The sequence below is a fragment of the Struthio camelus genome, chromosome 2, assembly GCF_040807025.1.
Source record: "Struthio camelus isolate bStrCam1 chromosome 2, bStrCam1.hap1, whole genome shotgun sequence".
Classification (NCBI taxonomy): domain Eukaryota; kingdom Metazoa; phylum Chordata; class Aves; order Struthioniformes; family Struthionidae; genus Struthio; species Struthio camelus.
Window position 1 is genome coordinate 151885986 of NC_090943.1, and position 21424 is coordinate 151907409.

At 37.4% G+C, this 21424-nt stretch overlaps 1 long non-coding RNA gene across 1 annotated transcript; it reads right to left on the minus strand.

Annotated features, from left to right (window-relative positions):
* Positions 1-5990: 5990 nt before the first annotated feature.
* Positions 5991-17981, minus strand: LOC138066218 (uncharacterized). Its single transcript, XR_011139457.1, has 4 exons — positions 17626-17981; positions 16258-16590; positions 13450-13555; positions 5991-6247 (listed from the first exon to the last, which is right to left on the minus strand). It is a non-coding gene; the product is annotated as an uncharacterized lncRNA (long non-coding RNA).
* Between the last annotated feature and the right edge of the window lie 3443 nt (positions 17982-21424).

Genomic DNA, 21424 nt, shown 5'->3' on the forward strand with positions numbered 1-21424 from the left:
GTTTAGTAAATTAGCTGCATATCTATCAAGAAATAATCTCACAGAGCTGTATACAAATTAGAGAATTCAGAGTTATGTAGGTAAGAAATAGGTAAGTGACTGCACGTTTCCCTGTTCCTTGAACGGCTCAAACCATTCCCGTGCATCTGTAATGCCTAGCACGGTCGAGTTGTCTCAGCCAGTCAAACCTGTTTGTCACCAAGACACATGTCTGCTGTCATTTCCCAGTTACTGTTTGCTGATAAATACCAGCTCTAGCATTCAAATACCCCTAACACAAGAGGTAGCAAGGGATATAAAGCAGTTTTGGGGCATCACATACAACGGTCTGAGAAGGGAAAAGGAGATAATTTCAGAAGAAAATCATGGTGACTTTTTCAGCATTAGAAAATGACCTTTTGATGAAGCTTTTCCTAAAATTAGATTATTTAGAGGGCTCATCTAGCAAATGCCAAGTAAACATTCTAAAAAGGCATATTCAGAACAAAATGATGTTATATTTAGACTGAACTTTATTTAAGCAGTTTAGCCGTTAATGAAACAAGGAAAATGAGGTCTAGCACTGTAACTAATTCCAAATACAATTCATTTAAAACTGACTAAATGCACCTCATTTAAAAGACTTATTTGAAATTCATAAGTGACATCAGAAGCAGTTTAATAACATAGAAAGAGATTTTAGTTCTTTAATGGGGTAGGGAAGAGAGATTAAAGCTTTCTTTAACCTTTTGTAGGAAGTCTGTTACACACCAAAGGACAGTGACTCAGCAGGCTCAACCACATCTGCATGAGAAACTCTCCACCTCCAGGCACTCCTTTGCCACACAAACAGGAAAAGAAATATCACACTTATCTCAGAAAATAGATTTTTATCCAGAAAATAAGGATGCTCCCTTCCTCAGGAAGGTATAAAATGCAGAAAACAGATAGAATATGTGAAGCTGACATGCAGTAACATGCTACTTTATTCATTTAAGGCCTGGAAGTCCAAAATGGGCATGCCAGGCTTCTGCTGTGGATGTCCAGGGCAAAAGACTTGAGATAACTGCAGGACAATACAGGTTTTCCCATCTTGATATAGAAATGGTTGTGTTTACCATTCAAGTAGCCCAAGCAGTTTCATATTTTATGGGTTCCTTTCTTCATTTTTAATTCCTTTGTCATTTTCCTGTCTCCTTCAGTTTATTTTTATCTCTTTTCCTCTCGCTTTTCTTATTCCTTCTCCTTTACACTTGCTTTCTATGCTTGGTCATTCATTTCTTCCTCACCTTACCTCTCACACTTAACAAAAAAGCTAATGTCAAAGAAGAAAAGTTCGATGAATTCTTTGAATTGGTAGTCTCTGCAGAGAAGCTGAGGAAATGTCCTTGTTTAATGCTAGAGAAAGTAAGGTATCTCTCTGAAAACAAAATGAAAGACGAAATTCATCGTCTATAGACGTAAATAATGCAAAAGTGGAAAAATAGCCCTCTGACAAAATGATGACATTCAGATGAGTTATTGTCACTCAAGATATATTCTAAGATATCTTGGATTTGTTATTCCAAAAAACAACAAAAGCATTAGTTGAATGATCAGCAGCAGTCAAAAGGGCAAGAAGAATGTTAGGAATTAGGAAATAAACAGAGAGTAAAATAGGAAACATTTCTATAGCACTGGCTAAGTCCGCAGTGCCATAGTGTCTTGAATTGGGTGTGAAGCGGCAAATTCCATTTGAGGAAGAACTGGACAAGATAGAGATGATCAGAGGTACGTATTAGCTTCCTTGCAAGGAGAAATTAAAAGCTTGTGAGTCTTCAGCCTGGAAAAATGATGATTAGTTTGATAGGTATGGTACGTGGGTACACATCATGAGTCATATGGAGAAGGTGAATAGGGACAGGCTGTTCACTGATTCTTGAAATAGAGGAGGAAACATAAATGAAGGGATCAAGTTCTGAAAGCACTGTCACAAACAGCAAGAAGCACAATGACTAATTAGATTTACTATGAAATTTAATGCTGCATGACTTAGTAAATGATAAATGGCTGGCTAGGTTCACTATTAAATTCATAAAAATAATGTCTGTCAGCCTCTGACATGGGAACGCAGTGACCCACCTATTACTTCAATCATGAGGCCAGAGACAGAGAAGGCAGAGGAAAAGGGGCATACTTAGCAAATATGATTGAATCCTTTCCTATTTCTGGCTCCTGTCAGAAGTGAATGTTAATAGAAATGTCCCTTTGGCCTAGCTCACACCTCTTCTTATTCACTTGGATATATTCCTTTTTTTCTTTTCATCTTTTTTTCCATCTTTTTTTTTTCTATCAGTGAGCCTGCTTCACAAATTGTTAAAGGTAAGCACAGCTAATCTTGCTGTGCAGCAAAGTCTCAATATATTAACAAGTATTTTATGCCTATAGAGAAAGTAGATAGCATTTTGCTTCTAAAGGTTAAATCTTGCCAGACAAACTTAATTGCTTTTTAAAATAGATTTACAAAATCTGTAAATGTTATAAAAGCGTTTTATGTGAAATACTTTAGTAAAGCACTAGATGAAGTGAATAAGGAAATCTTACCTGGAAAATTAATTCAAATCACTTTTGATACATAGAAACATTGTTATATTGATTGAAAATTGTGTAAAAGATCATAAACAAATCACACTGATAATGAGGAAAATATTGAGTTAGGAGGCAATGCCTCATCTTAGATTAAGTCTTCCTCAGTGTCTTTGTTAATGATCTGGAAAAAGAGAATAAACAACGTGCTGATGACATTCAAGTACTGGAAGAGAATTAGAAGTACCAGTAAGGACACAGAATAAAAACAGAAGGTACAGCCAGAAAACAATGAGCAAAGATATTTTAGAAGCAGGCTACCTGGAATATCTGGGATGATCACAGAATTTAGATTGCAAAGGGGTTGCAGAGAGACTAGTATAAACCACTAAAGATTATCTAAAAATTATCCAAGGAGAGACTAGGGAGTTGAGCCTTATCCAGTCCTCTGGGATTTTAACAGAAGATTGTGTTTGGCTTGGCTTAAAGATTCTAGCATGCTGAAAGAGCACCTCTGTTAATTGGGGGCAGGGGGAAGGAAACAATGAAAACAGTGAGGAATGCTAGACAGAAATGTTATAATCAAGTTCCTCTTCACTGGAAACATGGGTGCTTATGACAAATAAAATGGCATGCTGGTGAGGACTATTTGTGTAAAACAGTGAGACACAATCAGGAACATATGCAGTACTGCAGGGTATCATAGCAATAGTCATAGAAATGGCCAGAACTAGAGAGTTGTCTGACAAATGCCGCTTGAGATGAAGGCTTCTAGCTACTCATAGAGACTTGTGTCATGCATAAGACTGGACAAGATTTGTACCTTTTGGTCTTCATATGAACTGAAAGAGCACTATTCTACTTATCTTATCTACTTATCTTAATCTTCTTACTGTCCTAGTGGGAGCTCTACTTTATGCACAATTAAAGAACTCTGCAAGCAGGTTAAGGGTTAAGAGTTAAGACAGGGTTAAGTGAAGGGAGAGAAGACGACAATCTCTTCTCTCAGTTGTCTTCCCCAGAGAGAAGACCATCTCTTACAAGCCTAGAAATATTACAGACTCAACATGTCAGTGATCTTGGGTTGATTACACTCCAGAGAAGCTTTCTTTACAGTAAATAACATTCTGTTACCTCATCAAGAAATTTTTTATCTCAGAGAGCCTTACAGCAAACCAAGCAAGGAAGTTCCCTTTGGTAGAATAATGTATTGTGTTAGCATTCAAAAAGTTCTAACATAATGTGACATTTTGCAGTTGCCTTATCTGCAGCCTTGATTCCTGTCCTTCCCTTTTTCTTCTGTCTGTTTTTTTTTTCCTCTTTTTCTCTCTCTTTCCTTAATCTTCCATTTTTGTACTTGCTTTTCATATTTGTTCATTTACCACCTTATTCCTATATTTATCAAAAAAAGTAATGCCAAAAAAAAGAAAACAAATAGAGAAGGTGATATCTGACAGACAGCGGATTGTTCTTTTAACTTAATAAACTTGGGAACTGCTGCCTGTGGCCATTTGGCGTTTCTCTTTGACTCCTTGCCTTCCAGGAGACAACTCCTAAGCTCTTCAGCTGAGAATCCCGTATAGTTACTGATGCTCTTCCTGCATGACATCTCCCTACACCTTAAATGTTATTTCATTCCTTTGGAACAGTCTGTATCATATAACCTGAGCAGTCCAATGATTCAAGCAGTGAGATTAAAACCAGGATTTATTAATAGAGAGATCAAATCAGATTCAAATAGGGGACAATTTGCATAACATAGCATGTACAGTATTTAGAGAAATTTAAGCCAGAGAAAAAATTAGACATGGTACATCAGTGTATGATTTTATACTCCCTTTCATCTGTTTGACTCTTTTGTCCAACCAGTCATTCAGAGAAATACTCTTCTTACTTTCAGGTAGCTTGCATATCATTTTACTCTCCTCTGTCTCAAATCTTGTGAAACCTTTGGGTTAGCAAGCTCTTTTTAAACACCAGCTACTTTTCTATTCAAACAGGGCCTACGTATTATCCAGAACACATTATACCTCTTCCACTGTTTATTCTTAGCCCGACAGTCTCTGCTCCAAATAGACAATTTCATTCCCCGTTTTCTTGTTTCACCTTCACATTTTAACACCATGAGCAAGAATCCCTCTCTCCAGCACCATCTGCCCTTGGTGTTGGCTTTAATGACCATGATTTTGCATGGTAATTGTCTTGGCAGGAGGTGACCACATTTTGCATGTTAATTGTCTTGGCTCAGTTTGCTTTTAAGGATGAGAGTTTAGACAATTATTATAATTTATTCTTAGCTTTAATTCTAGTCTGTCACGTATGACTCATGCACTGATTAACTCTTCTGTCACATTTCTTCCTTTTCTGTCAAAGAGAGACATAGACAAGGAAAGACTTTAAAAGACAAGAGCTGAGAAGCAGAGGATATTTCATAAACTCTGACCTCCTGGAAGAAGCAGAGATCCATGAAACAACTGGCCAGCTTTTAGCCTGTGGTACTGCTGGTATTAGACTGCCTACTGAAAATCTGCATATTGTAAATTCTCATGGTGTTTTGGTAGTGCTGATGACATTTGAGTGTGGAACACCATTTTCCTTTAGAATTCTTAAGGTACATAGAGAACCACTGAAATATAAATTGACTCCAAATGTTTCCAATACAGAAACTAATGTCAGAGTGCAGTACTTCTTCGCAGTGATCTTGCTGATTAAATAATACAAGCATTTTTTGCTGTATTTTTTTCCTAAATAATTGCGGAAACAATGACTTATAAATTAGAAGCTTGAGGAAAGACAAGTGGCAGGTAAATTTCCATAGTTAATGAAAACTGAGGTTTTATAAGCATATGAAGCTTTTGTGATTTTAACAACATGGAAGGTTAACAGAAATAAACTGGTGAGATTCACCTTAAGTAAGTATGTACCTTAGAAAAGTAATATAGGAAAAAATGGCAATAGGAAGAGCAGTAGAAAGACACTGTCAGCATACATTTTTTCTAGCAAGTTGACTGTAGAGAAATTGACATTTGTAGAGCATTTCTCTCTCATTGTCATTTGAAAGATGAAAGACCCAAGATCTAACGACTACCTCCTTGTCCAAGAACAGCACACTTCAACTTCCACCAAAGCTTCAAGAACTCCTACATCCTTATTAGACATAGCAATATCCAGACTTACCTAAAATCATATAAGTTAACACATTAAAGATTTTATATTTTAGGGAATATTTTTGCAGCGATTTTCATTGAGAATATTAGGAAAATGCATGAATTAGTTTTAAAAATCAATAGCCTTAAGTGAATACACTTTGTAAATACTACAACTATTACACTATTTACACAATTTCTGGCACGGTGAAATATTTCTTTATGAGTGAAGTATTTGTCACACATATACTACCAATAAATAAATAAATAGGTAGATAAATAAAGTAACTATGATAAATGTATGATAAAATTTACCTGTTTGTCTATGTATATGCACGTGGCAAAGCATAATTGTTTTACTGTACTTTAAAGTCAATATTTATTTTAATTCTTTTCAAATAATTATATACACATGGCAATCACTTATGTAGCACCACCCAAACTTAGAGCCACAGCAGTCAACTGGGATACATGTTTCTCAGTGTTTCAGGAGCCTTTCAAAAATAGCCCAAATGAAGAGAAGGCAGAGGAAGAAGTATCTGCAGATTCTGTCAGTACTGAAAAAAGATCAAGCCAGACAGTTTTACAAAAGAAAAATATCTATACTCATTGGCATAAAATATATAAGATGTAATAAACATCATGACTGTCACAGTTGTATATCAAAAAAGAGAGAGAAAGAAAAAGCAAATTAACCAGTTTTCCTGAGAATGGCATTTACTACAAAACAGGTTGTGAAAACTGTTGTTTGTTCATCTACTGAATTCATACTGCTCCTATGTGTTGGAGAAGTAATTTTTAAATCATCTGATAAAGAACCCAAAGGAGATTTATTTCCAGCTTGTTCCTCACAGATAATTGCTGCTACACGGTTGAACTCCTACAGTCAAACATCAGAAAAAAGAAACGGAAATGGACTCAGTGGAATACCGGGACGTGAACTACACAAATACTTCTTTTGGTCTGATTCTACTGCCGCTGGTGCTGTGAACAAAACTTGCATTGATTTTAAGGGAAGCGGGATTTGGGCCTCGGTGTATAGTTCTCTCACAAAAAAATGATTAACTTAAAATTCCTCGGGAGGAGTGCTTCTTGGCTGAAAACCACCCCTTTGAACTAATCCTGCACAAGGCTTAAGTACTATTTAAGCCAAACCTTCAAAGCTTATTAAGCTTGGTTTTGTATAGAAACACATTTCATTCCTTATGTGTATTGCGAAACATCTCTTCTGATTTCAGTGATGTGAATCTAGATCCCAATTTATTTATACATACAGTAACTTCAGTTACTTCATTTACTTTCTCTAGAGTTGAATCTGTGTAAATGTGATCACCAGCTAGACACGTATGTGGTCACCTGATAGTCTGCTGGAGTTTGGAGACTCTCAAATGAACTCTTTTGACCTTGTACATGATGGATTGAGCACAAAGGTTCTAATAATTAGAACCCAGATGAAAAAATAACCATGAGCACAATGAGATTTGACTAGCTATTACTGAACATGCAATTTGAAGAGGACACCATGGGTTCTAATATAAACGCGAGCGTTATCTGGCCTGTAGACTGGACTATTCACTACGTGAGATATTATTAGGCTTTTTATTTACAATGGACTATTAATATCGGTCGCATTGTCCTATATTACTTTGCATAATATTAATATGTAATAATTCCCTATCAATAAAGAGAGGTGCAATATTTATGTGGAGAGAATTTGTCCTTGTCTGAATCCCACAGCTGCCCCGTTACAAAAAGCATCGTTCAGTATTCTAACTTTCCAAAGAAATGACTGAATTTATCAATGACTGGTTTTGTTTTTCTTGCTCTGTTTAAAGATAAACATCTCTCTCTCTCTCTGACTCTCTGTTCAGTCCTTTTAAAAACCTTTTGCATTCTGTTGCTCTATTTTTTCCCATCTTCCATTTTTTAATTTTGCTTCTATAGCTATTCTTTTTCCTCTATTACATATTTTCCTCTACTGCTTTATCACTTCCTTGTTTTCATTCTGTCTCATTTGTCCTGTTTTATTGTTTTGAAAATGCCCATTAATAACTATTAACAAGCACAGCAGAGCAGAACAGCTACATCAATTGTTAAAGTAAAGTAATTTCTTGATGAGGCCGCCAGTTCCACAGAATTTTCCATACCATAGTTAATTAAGAGGCCATAACCACCAGAAATGTTCTTCCATTCTTTTGATTGCCTTCTGAAAACAATCCAAAATGTTCAGAGAATAATGGTACCTACAGGAGCAATAGAGACAGCAGGATTTCAGGAGGCAATTTCATTGTTTTTGCTTGCTGGGTTGTTAGTTTGGCGTGGCTTGTTGTTGCTGTTGTTTTATTTTTTCCAGTGGCTGCTGTTTTACTTTGTGTCCCTCTCTGAGTAGTTAAAACTAGAGTGTGCGCTTCAACCAAGAGACCAGTTCAAAAGTTGCTAAGAGGGACAGTTGCTGTAGTTTATGTAACCAGAGAAAGCAGCCTGGAGGAGGAGATTTGGAATGGACAACAACTCAGTTTTAAACTGAAGACAGACAGCTACAAAACACAAATTAAAAGAGCAAGATGGAGAGAAATGGAAAAGACATACAAAGATTTCCCTGAAGCGCTGGAGTGTCTGTTCACATAATGGATTACATTTGCCTAATGGCTTGGCTTGAGATTTTTTTGTTCAGTTTTAGACACTACACCATTAATCAGCCTTTTAATATCATTCGATTCAAGCTCCAGATGGTCTTTCACCTTTCACTGCACACATTTCTTTGTTTGAGAGGACTATACCTCAAGTCCTCTATTAGTAATTAATTTAAACCTAAAATGATAGAGGAAGGGAGGAAGAAAGCTCAAGGATGAAGCATGCTAGAAGGCCTTTCAGAGTCACACAGGCTTTCATCTTTCAAATTGCAGTGCTTAATTCTATTTTGGGGAAAACAAAGCACCACCTTTGCAAATCTATTTTAGTGTAGTAGCAGACTCAAGGCTTGTGACAATGAAAGTTTAGTCTACAGTGCACAACTCAGGGCTGCGTAATACTTCTTAAGCTAGATCCAAGTGAGCTGCCATATTCACATACCTGACTGGAAGCAAGATAGCTGTGTTACATTTCTTCCAGTTCAATGCATCTGGTGCTTCTATTACAATATGCAGTGCTGCGCTGCACAGTGCTGACAGATCCTAAGAGCCTGGAAATCTTGAGTTCAGGTTAGTTAAAAATCTATGCCTGTGCAGCAATGACCAACTCGCAAGAATGCTGTTACCCAGTGAGCATTGGCTAATCATTACGCGATGTATGAGGAGAAAGCAGCACGTAAGGACAGTAGAAAACGGAAGGGACAAAGGGAGGAGTAAAGACAGAAGTATCGGCAGATCTGAGTTTCCGTGCACTGCAAGCTGCTGCTGGTCCATTACAACTTGGAAACTACCTAACCGCATTAGCATGCTTCTGTGCTGAGGCCATACACCTTACCCCTCAGGGGAGCAAGCATGAGAACATGGCCATCAAACTGAGGACCAAAGGTAAAACACACAATTCTGACTGTACCACATCCCACTGGGGCTGACAGTGTTATTCCTTAGCTGTGGCAGGCTGATGGGCTGTTAAGGCTCAGAATGGACTTGGGATTAATAGAGAGCATTTGTTTCCAGGACTGTTAGTCTGGCAGAATTAATCAGCCCTAGGTTTGCTATTAAGAAAATAGCGTATTTTCTCTGTACGGAGCAATTTTAAGCTTTCTTTTTTCATCCTTAGTGGCTCTGTCTCCAGACTGGCAAGTAGCTATCTTTTTAATCAAGCTCCTTGTAGGCCTTGTCTCTGAGCTTTTTGTCTCTCAATGAGAGAGAGAGAGAAAAAAGGTTTATTTCTGTAGCTACTTTCCTTAGGCCTGAACCTTATAAAAAGTTCCTAAGGATCCTTTGATGTCTCATTTGAGCTGCAAAACACATATCCGTTGTGCAGGGTACTGGATAATGTCTGAAGTGCTTAGTAACACACTAGTAATAGATATAAAGGGGAGGAAATAACACAGAACCTCAGAGCTCAGAGGAAAGTAGAAAATACCAATAAATTTACCTGAAGACTACTAACTACTGTTACAGTAATCTGTAGCAAGAAATAGAAACCATTCTGGTGCATTTTAATAGATCTTAATTACATATGAAGCCTCAGTTTTCAGGTAGTCACCTTTAAATGAATTACTTCACTTGCTATTTTTAAAAATATCAGAGGGAGATCACAATAAAACTTATCAAAAAGTCACAAGTGGTGTGCACGTCAAAGTTTAACTTATATTACCTTGTTGGTATTTATGCCATGATGCCAATGCGTGAGTATTCAACAAGTTAGAGAAGCTCATGCTTTTGAAAGTGGAGTGATGGAAGTACCTTAAAGTACAGCTTGACTACCACATGGATTTTCAACAGTAACAGAGAGCTAAGTTCCCAGGCATTTTTTAAAATTCCTTAAGAGACCTAAAAATTTCTCTAGCTGCTCAAATATCTTTAACAACGTGGCTGCTAATTATTTTCTGCCCCTGAATTGGTTGATTGCACTACTAAGAAAATAGAAATAAATGCCAAAGAATACAACTCTGGTATGAGTCTTTATGCAAAATTCATCAATTTTCAGTATTTATAAGTATTTTTGTAAACATCTGTTCTCCTCCATCCTCCTCCAGTTCCCCATTATGACATTGGTAATGAGGTCCACAACTCAATGCATGTACTTCGAGTAATAAAATATTAGCAAAACACTCATTTCATTATTCAGCTAGGTCTATTCTTTACTGAGATTTGATATTTACACTAATGTTGAGGAGAATGTAAAGAACAGCCAGTGTGGGCTGAGAAATAAAAAGAACAATTGAAAGAGGATGATCATTAATAACATTTTAACTCCTAAGCAGAAAGAAATATAAGAAAAGACAGATTCCAAGTCGGTCGTATCTTTGAGGAGCAAACTGAGCTCCAGAAAGACCCGAAAGCTTTTAAATTCAAAAGGAATTTCTAAATAAAATTTAATTAAGCACATGTAACTGTAAAATTAAAGATAATCTCAAAGCGGCTAGATAAAATAGCACCAACAAAGTGCTTTATAAACAACTCTCACTGTTCCTGCAGAATGCTGTTCTTAAAGTAACTGTGTTCATCCCCGTCATGCACACATCTGCCCACATCTGCCCTCCTGCGAACACCCTGAGCTCCCCGCTCCCTAGGAAGGGATCCATCACCCCTGAGCCCTGGCTGCATGTGTTTCCTAATTCCCTTCAGCAGTCCTTCACCTTCGGGCTTTGTCCTTGAAGAGATTTCAGTCTTTATCTCACAGTCTGTCATATGGTTAACTTCTCTCCTCAGAGTCAGCTCAGCTGTCCCGAAGAGAAGGAGTGAGCGCTCGCCTTGCATAACAGTCTACCTGGCTTTTTCAGGATGAAGACAACATAATAGCTTGCAAAAGGCAAGAAACCATCTAAATGATCAGATATTATGGCCATAATCTCAAAAGCACATACTTCTGCACTTTTATTTCTTGTTTTGCTTCACCTTTTGAAAGAGTTCACGTCTGTACATGAATATCTACCAACACTGTTCCATCCCACATCTTGTTAGGCTGGATGCTATCTAGCATATTTGTTTCAGGTTTTTGTTTGCCTTTCTGTCCATAGCTGGCAAAAAAAAAAAAAAAAACTAGATAATTTTTCTTTAAAAAGATATTTTAAGTTCATGGACATTTTTTTTCCTGCTTTCAAAATTCTTTTGCGCTGAGAAAGATGGAGTCTGTTTAATCTATACCCTGACCGCTGCCAGTCCTAGAGCAGCAAATTGTGAAATGGCAGCTATAATCTAAAATTGACGAATAGGGTGGATTTAAGTCATTCAACCGTCTTCATTATTTCCATGTTCTCGTCATACAAAGATATTTAAATCATATCTAGATATGAATATTCTGAAATCCACTAGATCATGTGGATGTTTATTGCCATTTATTTTCCTATTTTAATACTAAAATATATTGCATTTGTTGAGTTCATTGTTGAAAAAAAATGTTACGGCACTTCCCAGACCCATTTTTCTAATAAGTACAAATTCTGGCCTCAGTCCTGCAAACCTTATTTTAACCTTTACTCCTTACTAGAATAAGCAGGATCAGTCAACTTTCTTAAAATCTCTTACCTTGAAAGTCCATCTAATAGGTAATCTACCTATTTCTTTGATTTACTTGAGAGCTTTGGGGCCAGTCATTCACATCATCAGTTTTTGAATATTACTTTGTTATACTAGTATTTTTATGGTCTAATTTGATTTTTCCTTTCCATTTTGAATATGTCTTGTGAAAAGACCACTATATCTGAAATGCACTTGAACAACTCACCAAATTCACAGAATTCATCAAATTTTAAAGAAATCAGTGAAAACACTTGTTTTAAAGACTGTTAAAGCACTTAAGTATTCAGAAAGATAGTTTTCATTAATTCCAATCTTTATAAAATATATTAATTGATGATATTTGGGAGCCGTGGTTCTGGACATACCCTCTACTATTAATTGTAGTTGCTACTGGGCCATGTCATTCCTGGCCCTAGACAGCAATGGTGAGTTTCAGCCTAAAATGTGAGTATACTAACTGATTGCCAGATACGATGTGATCCCCGTTGTCTGCATTTTGTGAAGGCCACTGCCATTGGAAAATGTCCTTGTGTAAATAAATGAACGTTCAAAAAGGTAGGAAATTGTATCACTTCAACAATTCTTGAAAAGGAGAAATAATTTATATTAAAAAGATCATATTGCATTCTTAAAAATAAAAGGATCAAGGGGAATAGCTGTTCTTAGATGTCACTAAAAGATGGCTGGAGGAAAGGCAGAGAATGATTTTGCTAATATCAGTAAAGCTGCACTAATTGTTTTTTTTTTCCAGCCATGAAAATCGTAAGAATTTGTGGGAGTTGGCAAGTCTCCATAAATACCAGATGGGAGGTGAAGTAGTTAGATCGTGCTCAAAAAGGGGTGAATTTGAAGGCAATTGGAAGGGGCTAACTTGACTTTTGCTACAAAGCATGACGAGTTTGTTTACCTAAGAGCTCATTAGTTAAATTTCTCTTGCATCTTCTATCGGTTACCAAGCGCACACCAGAAAATAACACATGTGCATATTCAGCTCCATTTTCTTCAATGACATCACTCACATGAATGAGTGTGACTATCTGCCTCATTCCCATTTTTCCAGCAGGTCCAAAATACTTCATTGCAGACTCTCTTCTGCCTATGATTCTGGAATCCTCTTCCACCCCTGTATTCCTTCTTAGTTCTTTCCTCCCACATTGGCCCAATTGGCTTGATTTTTGCATCAATTACTATGCTAAGTCATATTCGCTGTGTTAATGTTTGTAAAGTTACTAGTAAGGCTCAGATTTGTGTATTTTTATGGACTTTGAGTATTGCAAATAATATAGACATTGCCCTATATAAATACATAAATATGTAAAGCAAACTGTTAATAAACCAAGATATAACTTGGTTAAATAATGTTACTTTAGGATCGAGTAAAGGTATAATAAAATAAAATCAAAGAAATCCTGAAGCTGAACTTAAAAAGATACAGCTCAACCAAATCTTAGATTGTTTCTGAATACTCTCCCTTTTGCATGGCAGTGGATTATGGTGCTGAGATTTATTTAACAGCTGTCATTAGGATCATGGAGTTACCAGAGCTCAGCTGCTAGAGAGTAGCAACTCCAAACAGCAGTAAGCTGATTGCTGTTACTCACGTGTTTTTGCGTCCTCCATCTCCATCTTCCCAGATGTTTTGATTTGGTGGGTCCGCTCCAGCTTTCTCACAACAATCCATTTGAAAAATTAGAACTGGGCACCCTACTATAAAGAAGGAGTATTTCAGTGTGAAAGCTTCCTCCATTTTGCTGACTTTAGCTAGGATTTAGATTTAGAGAACCTAAATTATGTTTTTTTTCCCCTTTGGGGGCTCAAACGTCCTAGTGACAGTTCTGTAACAGTTGCAAATTTAATCCTCAAACAGTAAAAGTAACAAGCATAGATAAAATGCCCGTATTTACTGGCACAGTGCCTCAGCTCATTGGGAAGAAGAATCACCTTATTCTTTTCTTCACCTCCAAAGCTGTTAAAGATACACATTGATCCTCTAAGATGGATGATAGGTCACTAATAAGTTCACAGCAGCAACCTCTTTTGCAAAGCTCTTGGGGACAGTCACCTCGGGGGAGGAAGGGACTTGGGAGGAAGAGGTCTGACTCCTGCATTAATGAGAGCCCTCTGTGAGCTTCATAGTAAGAAACACAGCCATTGTGTTATCAAATGATTTAACTAATTGCAATTCACATGACTTCTGTGTAGAAGGTTAATTAGCATAATAATGTGTCTGGCAGGTACCTTTCAGTGTCTTTAAGCAATCTACAGCAATGCTAGTTCACTCTAACTTGTTTAAGGAATAGAAACACCTGGTCTTCTCCTCAGACAACAGAATCTGAGGCCTTGACTGCGAAAGAAAATGGTTTCCCTTTGCCCTACAAAACTTTCAGAAAATTTCATGGCTAGCTTGGAAAAATTTAGACTTTGTTAAAAATAACTCTGAAATAAAAGAGTATACTTGTTAGCAGTTAGCTTTACTTGCACTCCTAGGAGGATATGCTAGGAGCGGGGAATTTCTTTTCCTACGTTATCCTGCTATACATGTCATCAGAAAGTGTGAGTACAATCTCACTTACACTGGCATAATTAGAGGATAATTCTTCCGATTGCATTTTAATTACAGAGCAAAGAAACCAGCAACAAATGAGACTCAGGCTCATATACAGCTACAGTTAATTTTTAAAATTTTCCACTCGGCACTAAATTTAGTAACAACTGGCAAATCTGAATGAGCCATTCAGATGCCCTTGGTATTTTAACGGGCCTTTAGCTGCTGGTCTCAGACAGTCATGGATCTCCTGTGGGTCCTAAGGCACAAATACAATTCCTGTGCAGACACCTCAGACACTTTAAGCAGGAGTTTAGGTAGATGACTGTGTTTATACAATTGGATCGAAATATCCGTGTTAAAAGAAGAGTTGGAGCAGCTGAAGGTAAACGTGAAATGACATAAGTTAGATTTTTAGTAGGTGTAAACAGACGTACGTATTAAAAGCTTGCATCTTCCCTCTAAGAAACATTTCTCTCCTTTGGCTAATCTTCCTTTGAGTTCAGTCCTGTCCTATGAGATACTATTTGTATGTAATGGCAAAACACGCAGTTCAACTAGAAAGCAGTCCTGTAAAGTGTGCTGAATAGCTCATCTTACCAGAACATCCTCAAAAAAACAAACAAAAAAGTGAATCAAATATTTAAAAAATGGTCAAATATCTGCTACTTCAACAATCTACTCAGTTGCGTGCAAGCTTCTTCATAAAATTACACTATTAAAGCAATGGCAGAAGATCACAGATTCCAGTGGCTAGAGTCAACTAAGAATTTAAACTTTTCCATACTGCTTTTTCAGCTATTCTGAACTGCAATCTACTGGAAAATCTCAAGCAGAAAAAAAAAGAAAAGAAAGTCCCATGAGATTTCTGTCATTTTCTTACTTTTTGCCTAGCTAGTTACAACTAGGCTTTTTTTTGCGGAATGAAATGACTTGCTTCACTTTTTTTCTATACTCCTGCATAAATTATACCCAGGAAGTGAGGACGACCAAGCAAACCAAAAAAAAAAACCCGAAACTCATGGAAAAAAAAATAGTAGTGGAAAGAGAAACTTCAATGTCAATGACATAAATTAATATTTTGAGTGCTGCTCAGCATATTTAATCTCTCCATAGGCATCCCAGCCACCATCCTGAGAATTACCAACATCTGTACATGCACTGGATATTATTACTTTAATTCAGTAGAGCTGATTCTTCTCATTTTATCTCAGTGCAATTTCTTTGATTTCTGTAAGAACAGCCAGATAGACACAAGTGAAGTGAGAACAGAAGCAAATATTATGCTTCTTTCTCTAAAAGGATTTACTGCTGTTTAATACATTGTGAATGTTGAGGAGTTCCCTTGTTAAGAGGTTAAACTAAGGCAGCAAAGTATGACAATTGGGGTCAACCTGTGATTATTTTAGTATGGCAGTTCCTAAGCTTTGAAACGTCATAGATAAGATCATTTCAAAATTGTAAGGTTGCTTAAAAAACTGAGAGATTAAAAAGTAATCCATTATGGTCATTTTCCTTAAGTTTTTCAGATCAAAGTTTTTGAGTCATGGTTTCAGGTTTCTATCTTAAGCCTGGAGGACATAGACCCATTTCTTAAAGCAGAGCTGCAAAAGAGCAGTATATCTGTGAGAAAATCATGAAAGCTTGTGTCACAGTTGTGTTCTTCAACTAGAAAATACTTTCTTAAATTTATAGCTTTTTCATGGGTAGCTCATAAACCCTACCCTGACTTCTGAACTGGTGGATGGTCCCTGTATAGTGGATCTAGCGCAAAACCTCTGGTCAGGGGCACTAAAGGGTTTCATGGGAGAGGGAGGATCAGAGGCTCCCCTGCTAGACACATTATTGTTGCCTCTTCACTTACTCTTTCTCTTGCACAGCAGCAGGAATCTGCATTAACAGGAGACGACCAGACTACTGCAACTCTGGGAAGCAGCTGTGGAGCCTTGAGGCTTGTTCACGCGTCTTCCTTTGACTGCAGCTGCACAGACAGAAAACGCTGTTGTGTTCCAGGCTGCCTCCAGCCGCTTGCACCACCTATTTGCCGGCCAAGCTGCTTGTGCAAACACTTGCTAGTCGCTCGCAGTCCCGAAGAAAGAGGCTAACAAAGACCAGCAATTCAAACGTCCCTTCTTCATTTAAACTGAAGCTTGGCAAGGAAGGTCCAGATGAGTTGCTGATTTCCAGTGGTAGAAACCTATGTGTAAAGGGACAGTGACAAAGAGCTGGCAGGAGAATGAGAAAAGAAACTTCTGCAGACAGAGTAAAATAATGTGTCAACAAGCCTTGCTAAATAGGGATTTTTCCACCTCTTTGAAGTTTACTTCACCATTGAGTCTCAGAGCTTGTCCCAGTTACTTCATTTATGTCTTGTGATTCCCCACTGGTAAATTAATGCTGAAATAAGTGATATTTTCAAATGATTTTAATTAAAGATTAGCCAAACAAGTATCTAAGTCTGTGCTTGTGTATGGTATTATAGCAATATCTGGATCTGATAACATCTTTCATCCAATGGAATTTGTCATCTACTTTCACAGGAACATTGCGTAGCTGGTTTCTAGTGAAGTTTTAATTTGTTCTTTCCAAAAGTAGCAGTGTAAGTATTCACTGTTTAAACGGTTCACCAACGTGAGCTTCTTAATTTCCATGAGATTGCAGACAGAAGGTAAAATTTATTCTTTCAATTTTATTTCAAAATATAGGAGGAAGAATACATTTTTTGAAATGAAGTATTTGGAATAAGATAACTACAGTCCTTCAAAACCTGAAATAATCCATTTAGCACCAACAATTTAATAAAAGCGGGATGGACCTGAAGGTGGTTAATATTCTTCAGACTCATTTGTGAATTCGGTTTCATAATGCTTGTTCCCTTTGATTTGAACTGAGCTCACCAGTGGAGAAGCCTTACCACTCACAAATGGCAACTAGTAGTATACACTGCCCTTTCCCCTCCAAAAAACAATAATCTATCACATTTCTTTTTACGAAGGTATGAAGAACTTTTTCTGACTATTGTACGAGACAGTTGCCTCCAACTAATTTGTATAGACATTGGATTCTCTCAGAGGACCAATGCACAGACAATCAATAATTAACTTTGTCAGGTGGCTAGCAGCCAGAACCAATTACACTGCAATGCAGACATATTCAGCCTCATATAAATAAAAAGGAAAGTTGCTGTAATAATGGAAAGCTGAAAAAGTAAATACAAGAATTCTTTACTCACATGATAAATAACCTCTTCTCAGTTCAACTGGCTTTCACCTTCAGCAGTTTTTGTCTTGCTGATTGCAAATAGTCAATATTTTGAAGTGAGATAAACAGGACTGAAATGCCTACATTGTCTGATCTGATTTTCTGTAACACTGATTTTACCATTTATTCCTTCCCTCCCTCCAGCTTTTCTTTACCCTCCTTTACCATTGCATGCATCACCAGTGACACAGGCATTTTCTCTGATGTTAATGTTAAAATTCCCCACAGCTGGCAAAACAAAATGAATTACCTTTGGCTACACGGTCTAACCCTAGTAGTGTCACTAATCATTCTGCTATAGACCAGGCAACAAAGATCAACAGGGCTCATTGCAGAGTCTCTATTGCAGTTAAAATCATTCGGGTACCAGAGACATAATCTTCCGTGCCTGACTCATATGGCATGACTGTCATCTGAGCTGTCATGTGGGTTGCACCAAAGACATAAGACATTAAAAGTATGAGCTTCAACAGCTCAAGTGAGAAAAAAAAAAAAGAAAAGCAACTATTCTAGTTAGTTTAGTCTAGTAATTTTGGTACTGACTATTGAGATCTGTGCTCAAGACATATTGAGATCTGTGCTCAAGACATAAATTTATTCACTCACATTCACAGCAGCAGCCATATTTCAGTGGATCAGGTACAATATTAGGTATATGAGTCTTATGCAATTAATACGTGGCCCCGTTAATCGGAATATAACAAGGCTAACCCAGCTGGACTCTAGAGGAGCATAGTAGCAGAGAGCTGCCCGGCACTGCAGCAGCACACTTTTCGTGCATGTGTGTGTGTATGTGTGCACGTGTGTCATACTTGCTAGCACAAATCCCAGGAGCCACAATCATGGCATAGCTGCTGTTCGCTCACGTGCTTTCCTGGAGAACAGGGCCCATCCTTGCAGAGCTGTCGTGGTCCCGCTCCTCCCAGACAACCATGGCCGAATTGAATTTCCCTGCTTATATTTTCTGTCTGTTGATCTGTCATTTGATATTCAGGCCTTAAATTTTCCCCGTGCTTGTAAGTTATAAATATTCAAACCCTTTCTTCCCACGGTTTGTTATCATTAGAAGTGACATGTGTCACTGAGAGACTAGACACAAAACCATAATTTCAGCCTAAACCAGGCTATATAAGTCCTGCTTCCTCTTTGGCTGACACAGCTGGACAATAAGAGGTTACCTTGCTTCCTGGATTTGATGGACATTCTTCCTTTTTAAGCACGACAGGCTTTTCACAGCATCCACTCTAAACCTACAAGCTTTCCAGCTCAGGTGTGTTCCACAGGGAAGAAAAAGCAGCATTATTACACAGTGCTGCTTGAACAGAACATGTAAGCATGCGAAGTTTAGGGAACTCATCCGTACATAAAGCATAAAAGATCACAGTGCACAGTCAGTGAAGTCCAGAAAAAAAATCGCGGTCACTTTCATCCGCTCAGCCCTGTCATATTCTACTCCCTCCACTTTCCCCTCTGCTTTGTCATTTCCATTTCTAAAGAGAACCAGGGCTTAACAATGTCCTATATTATTTCCCGTGGTACACAGTTAATTGCATTTTCAAATCTCTTACTATTTCTTAAAGGCAACAGGCCAGATTCTCGGTGGTGTAAATTGGCCTTGTAAGATTGAAGTAGGTTTACTGCTGCACCTAAGAGACTGGCTAATTGATTCTCAGTTTTGGAATCCTCATTTCAGGTAGGAAGAATTATAAATTAATTCTTTGACAATGATAGCTTTGCAGGAGCCACAAGTGGTATTTTAGATCCAGTGGTGACCAGTATTTTAACAATTAGTTTCTGAAACTTTAGAGAATTTTTTGATGATTGTCCAGTCTCGTGGACAGTCTGAATGATTGTCTAGTCTTTTACCTCTGCTTTTTTTTTTTCCCCCTACACTCTTGCTTTCTTGCTATTAACTTCTAATAATCTGCCAGGTATTCTGTTCTCTTAATAAGCATAATTCCATGATAATCTATGCATTTACTTCATTCTGTCTGTCTTTCCAAGTGGTTTATTAATGAGTGTAGTCTGTTCTGGATGTAGGCTGATTAATATTAACCTTGTCATCTGCTACATTATTATGTAGTCAAATGTTAGCAAGATTCATTCCGACTTTTTGTTTTGAACGTGTACATTACTTTACACGTTTTTCTCCCCTTACCCTCTTCCCATATGTTAAAAATCAAACATAAACCCATAATAACTAACCAAAACATGAAACAAAGAGTCTCTGTTGATGATGTAAATATCAAAAGCGTTAGTAGGGACAATCTGGCTATTTTTTACCATGCAAAAAAGAAGAAGATTTTAAAAGTACAGATTTAGGTATACTAGAGCGGTTATGTCTTCAGATAACAAATAACGAAATGTCTCAATGGGTCATGATGGAAAATTAAAAAGAAAAGATCACATTTTGAGCAATTATGAGCATTTAAATGCACGGTGTTGTACCTATCACTCAATGCAATGTTAATCATGGCTGTACTCGTTTGGCAATGATATATTCTTTCACCAAACATGAGATACTAGGAGTGTGTAAATGGAAAAAGTAATAATGTCCAGTACTTTGGTGTAGATAATTCTCCATCCTTGGTGTACATTTCACCAAAGCCTTTCACTAGACCTCCGACATCGCAGAGTGACAAAGCTGAATACTGGCAAGAGTATTCCCTTTTTCAGGACTGAGCCAAGCCAATACGCTGTTTCAACTCTCACGAGCTGACATAGCTCTGCTCTAACGGGAAGGCAACCGTGACTATACTGCTGTGTGTAAATACTGCGGTATCCCATTTCACTGTGATCTTGTCTACGTGCTCAAAGGAGAGGAAATGTTTCTCTGATCCCTGAGGAGCAGTGGGCAGCAGCCCTTTGCAGTGTTTCATGCATTATATCACTCCTCTGCAAATCCTACAGCAGTAATAGAGCCACAAATAGGGGCAAAGGTAACAAAACAAACAAAAAGCGGACAAGCAGTTTTATCATATCCTGCATACAAACGAGTGATTCATCCTGAGGTAAGTTTGTTTCCATCGTCCAGATGTGCCAGTTGTGAAAGCCTAAGGAAGACACCATGTTAGACTTCAGGAATCACATTCTTAAACCAGAGATTCAAATGTTAAGTTAGCAGTGGCTGTATGTGCATCCTCATGAACAAAAAGAATTACTGCAAAAATCAAGCAGAATGAATCCTTAAATGATTGTGAAAACGTTGCTGCATATTCCAGGCTAAGAGTACAGCGTACGACAATGTGTTTTAATGATCATATACATTCCCAAACTATTTACATATTTTGAGGTCTATTCACTGCACACTGGTGCATACTCATAACGCAGTCTTGTAGTAGGTCCATTCTAAAATGACCTTTTAGTAGCCATAGGCCTATTTCATATTATGCATAGTATATTATGTTTATATGTTGAAAACTAATACTCGGTTCAAGAGACCATCCTGAAAGAAGGTGAAATGATGTTCCATAGTTTGTTCTTTGGGGAAAATTCCAAAAAACCTAAGGAATCCAAAGCTATAGAAATAAACTACAGACAAGGTATGTTCACAGTACCTCTATGAAATTTAGTTGCTTCATTATCACATTAAAAATTTAAGTCCCGCCACACACAAACTGTAATGAAATAAAAAATATTCTTTAGTAACTTAGCACGCTGACATGAAACCTTTGCAATTCTACTACAAGAAATGATGAGTCAAAATCTTTTCTGCTGTAATAACGTGGCTTTATGTTAGAACAGGAAAACGGGTTGGTTAGCCTTAATTG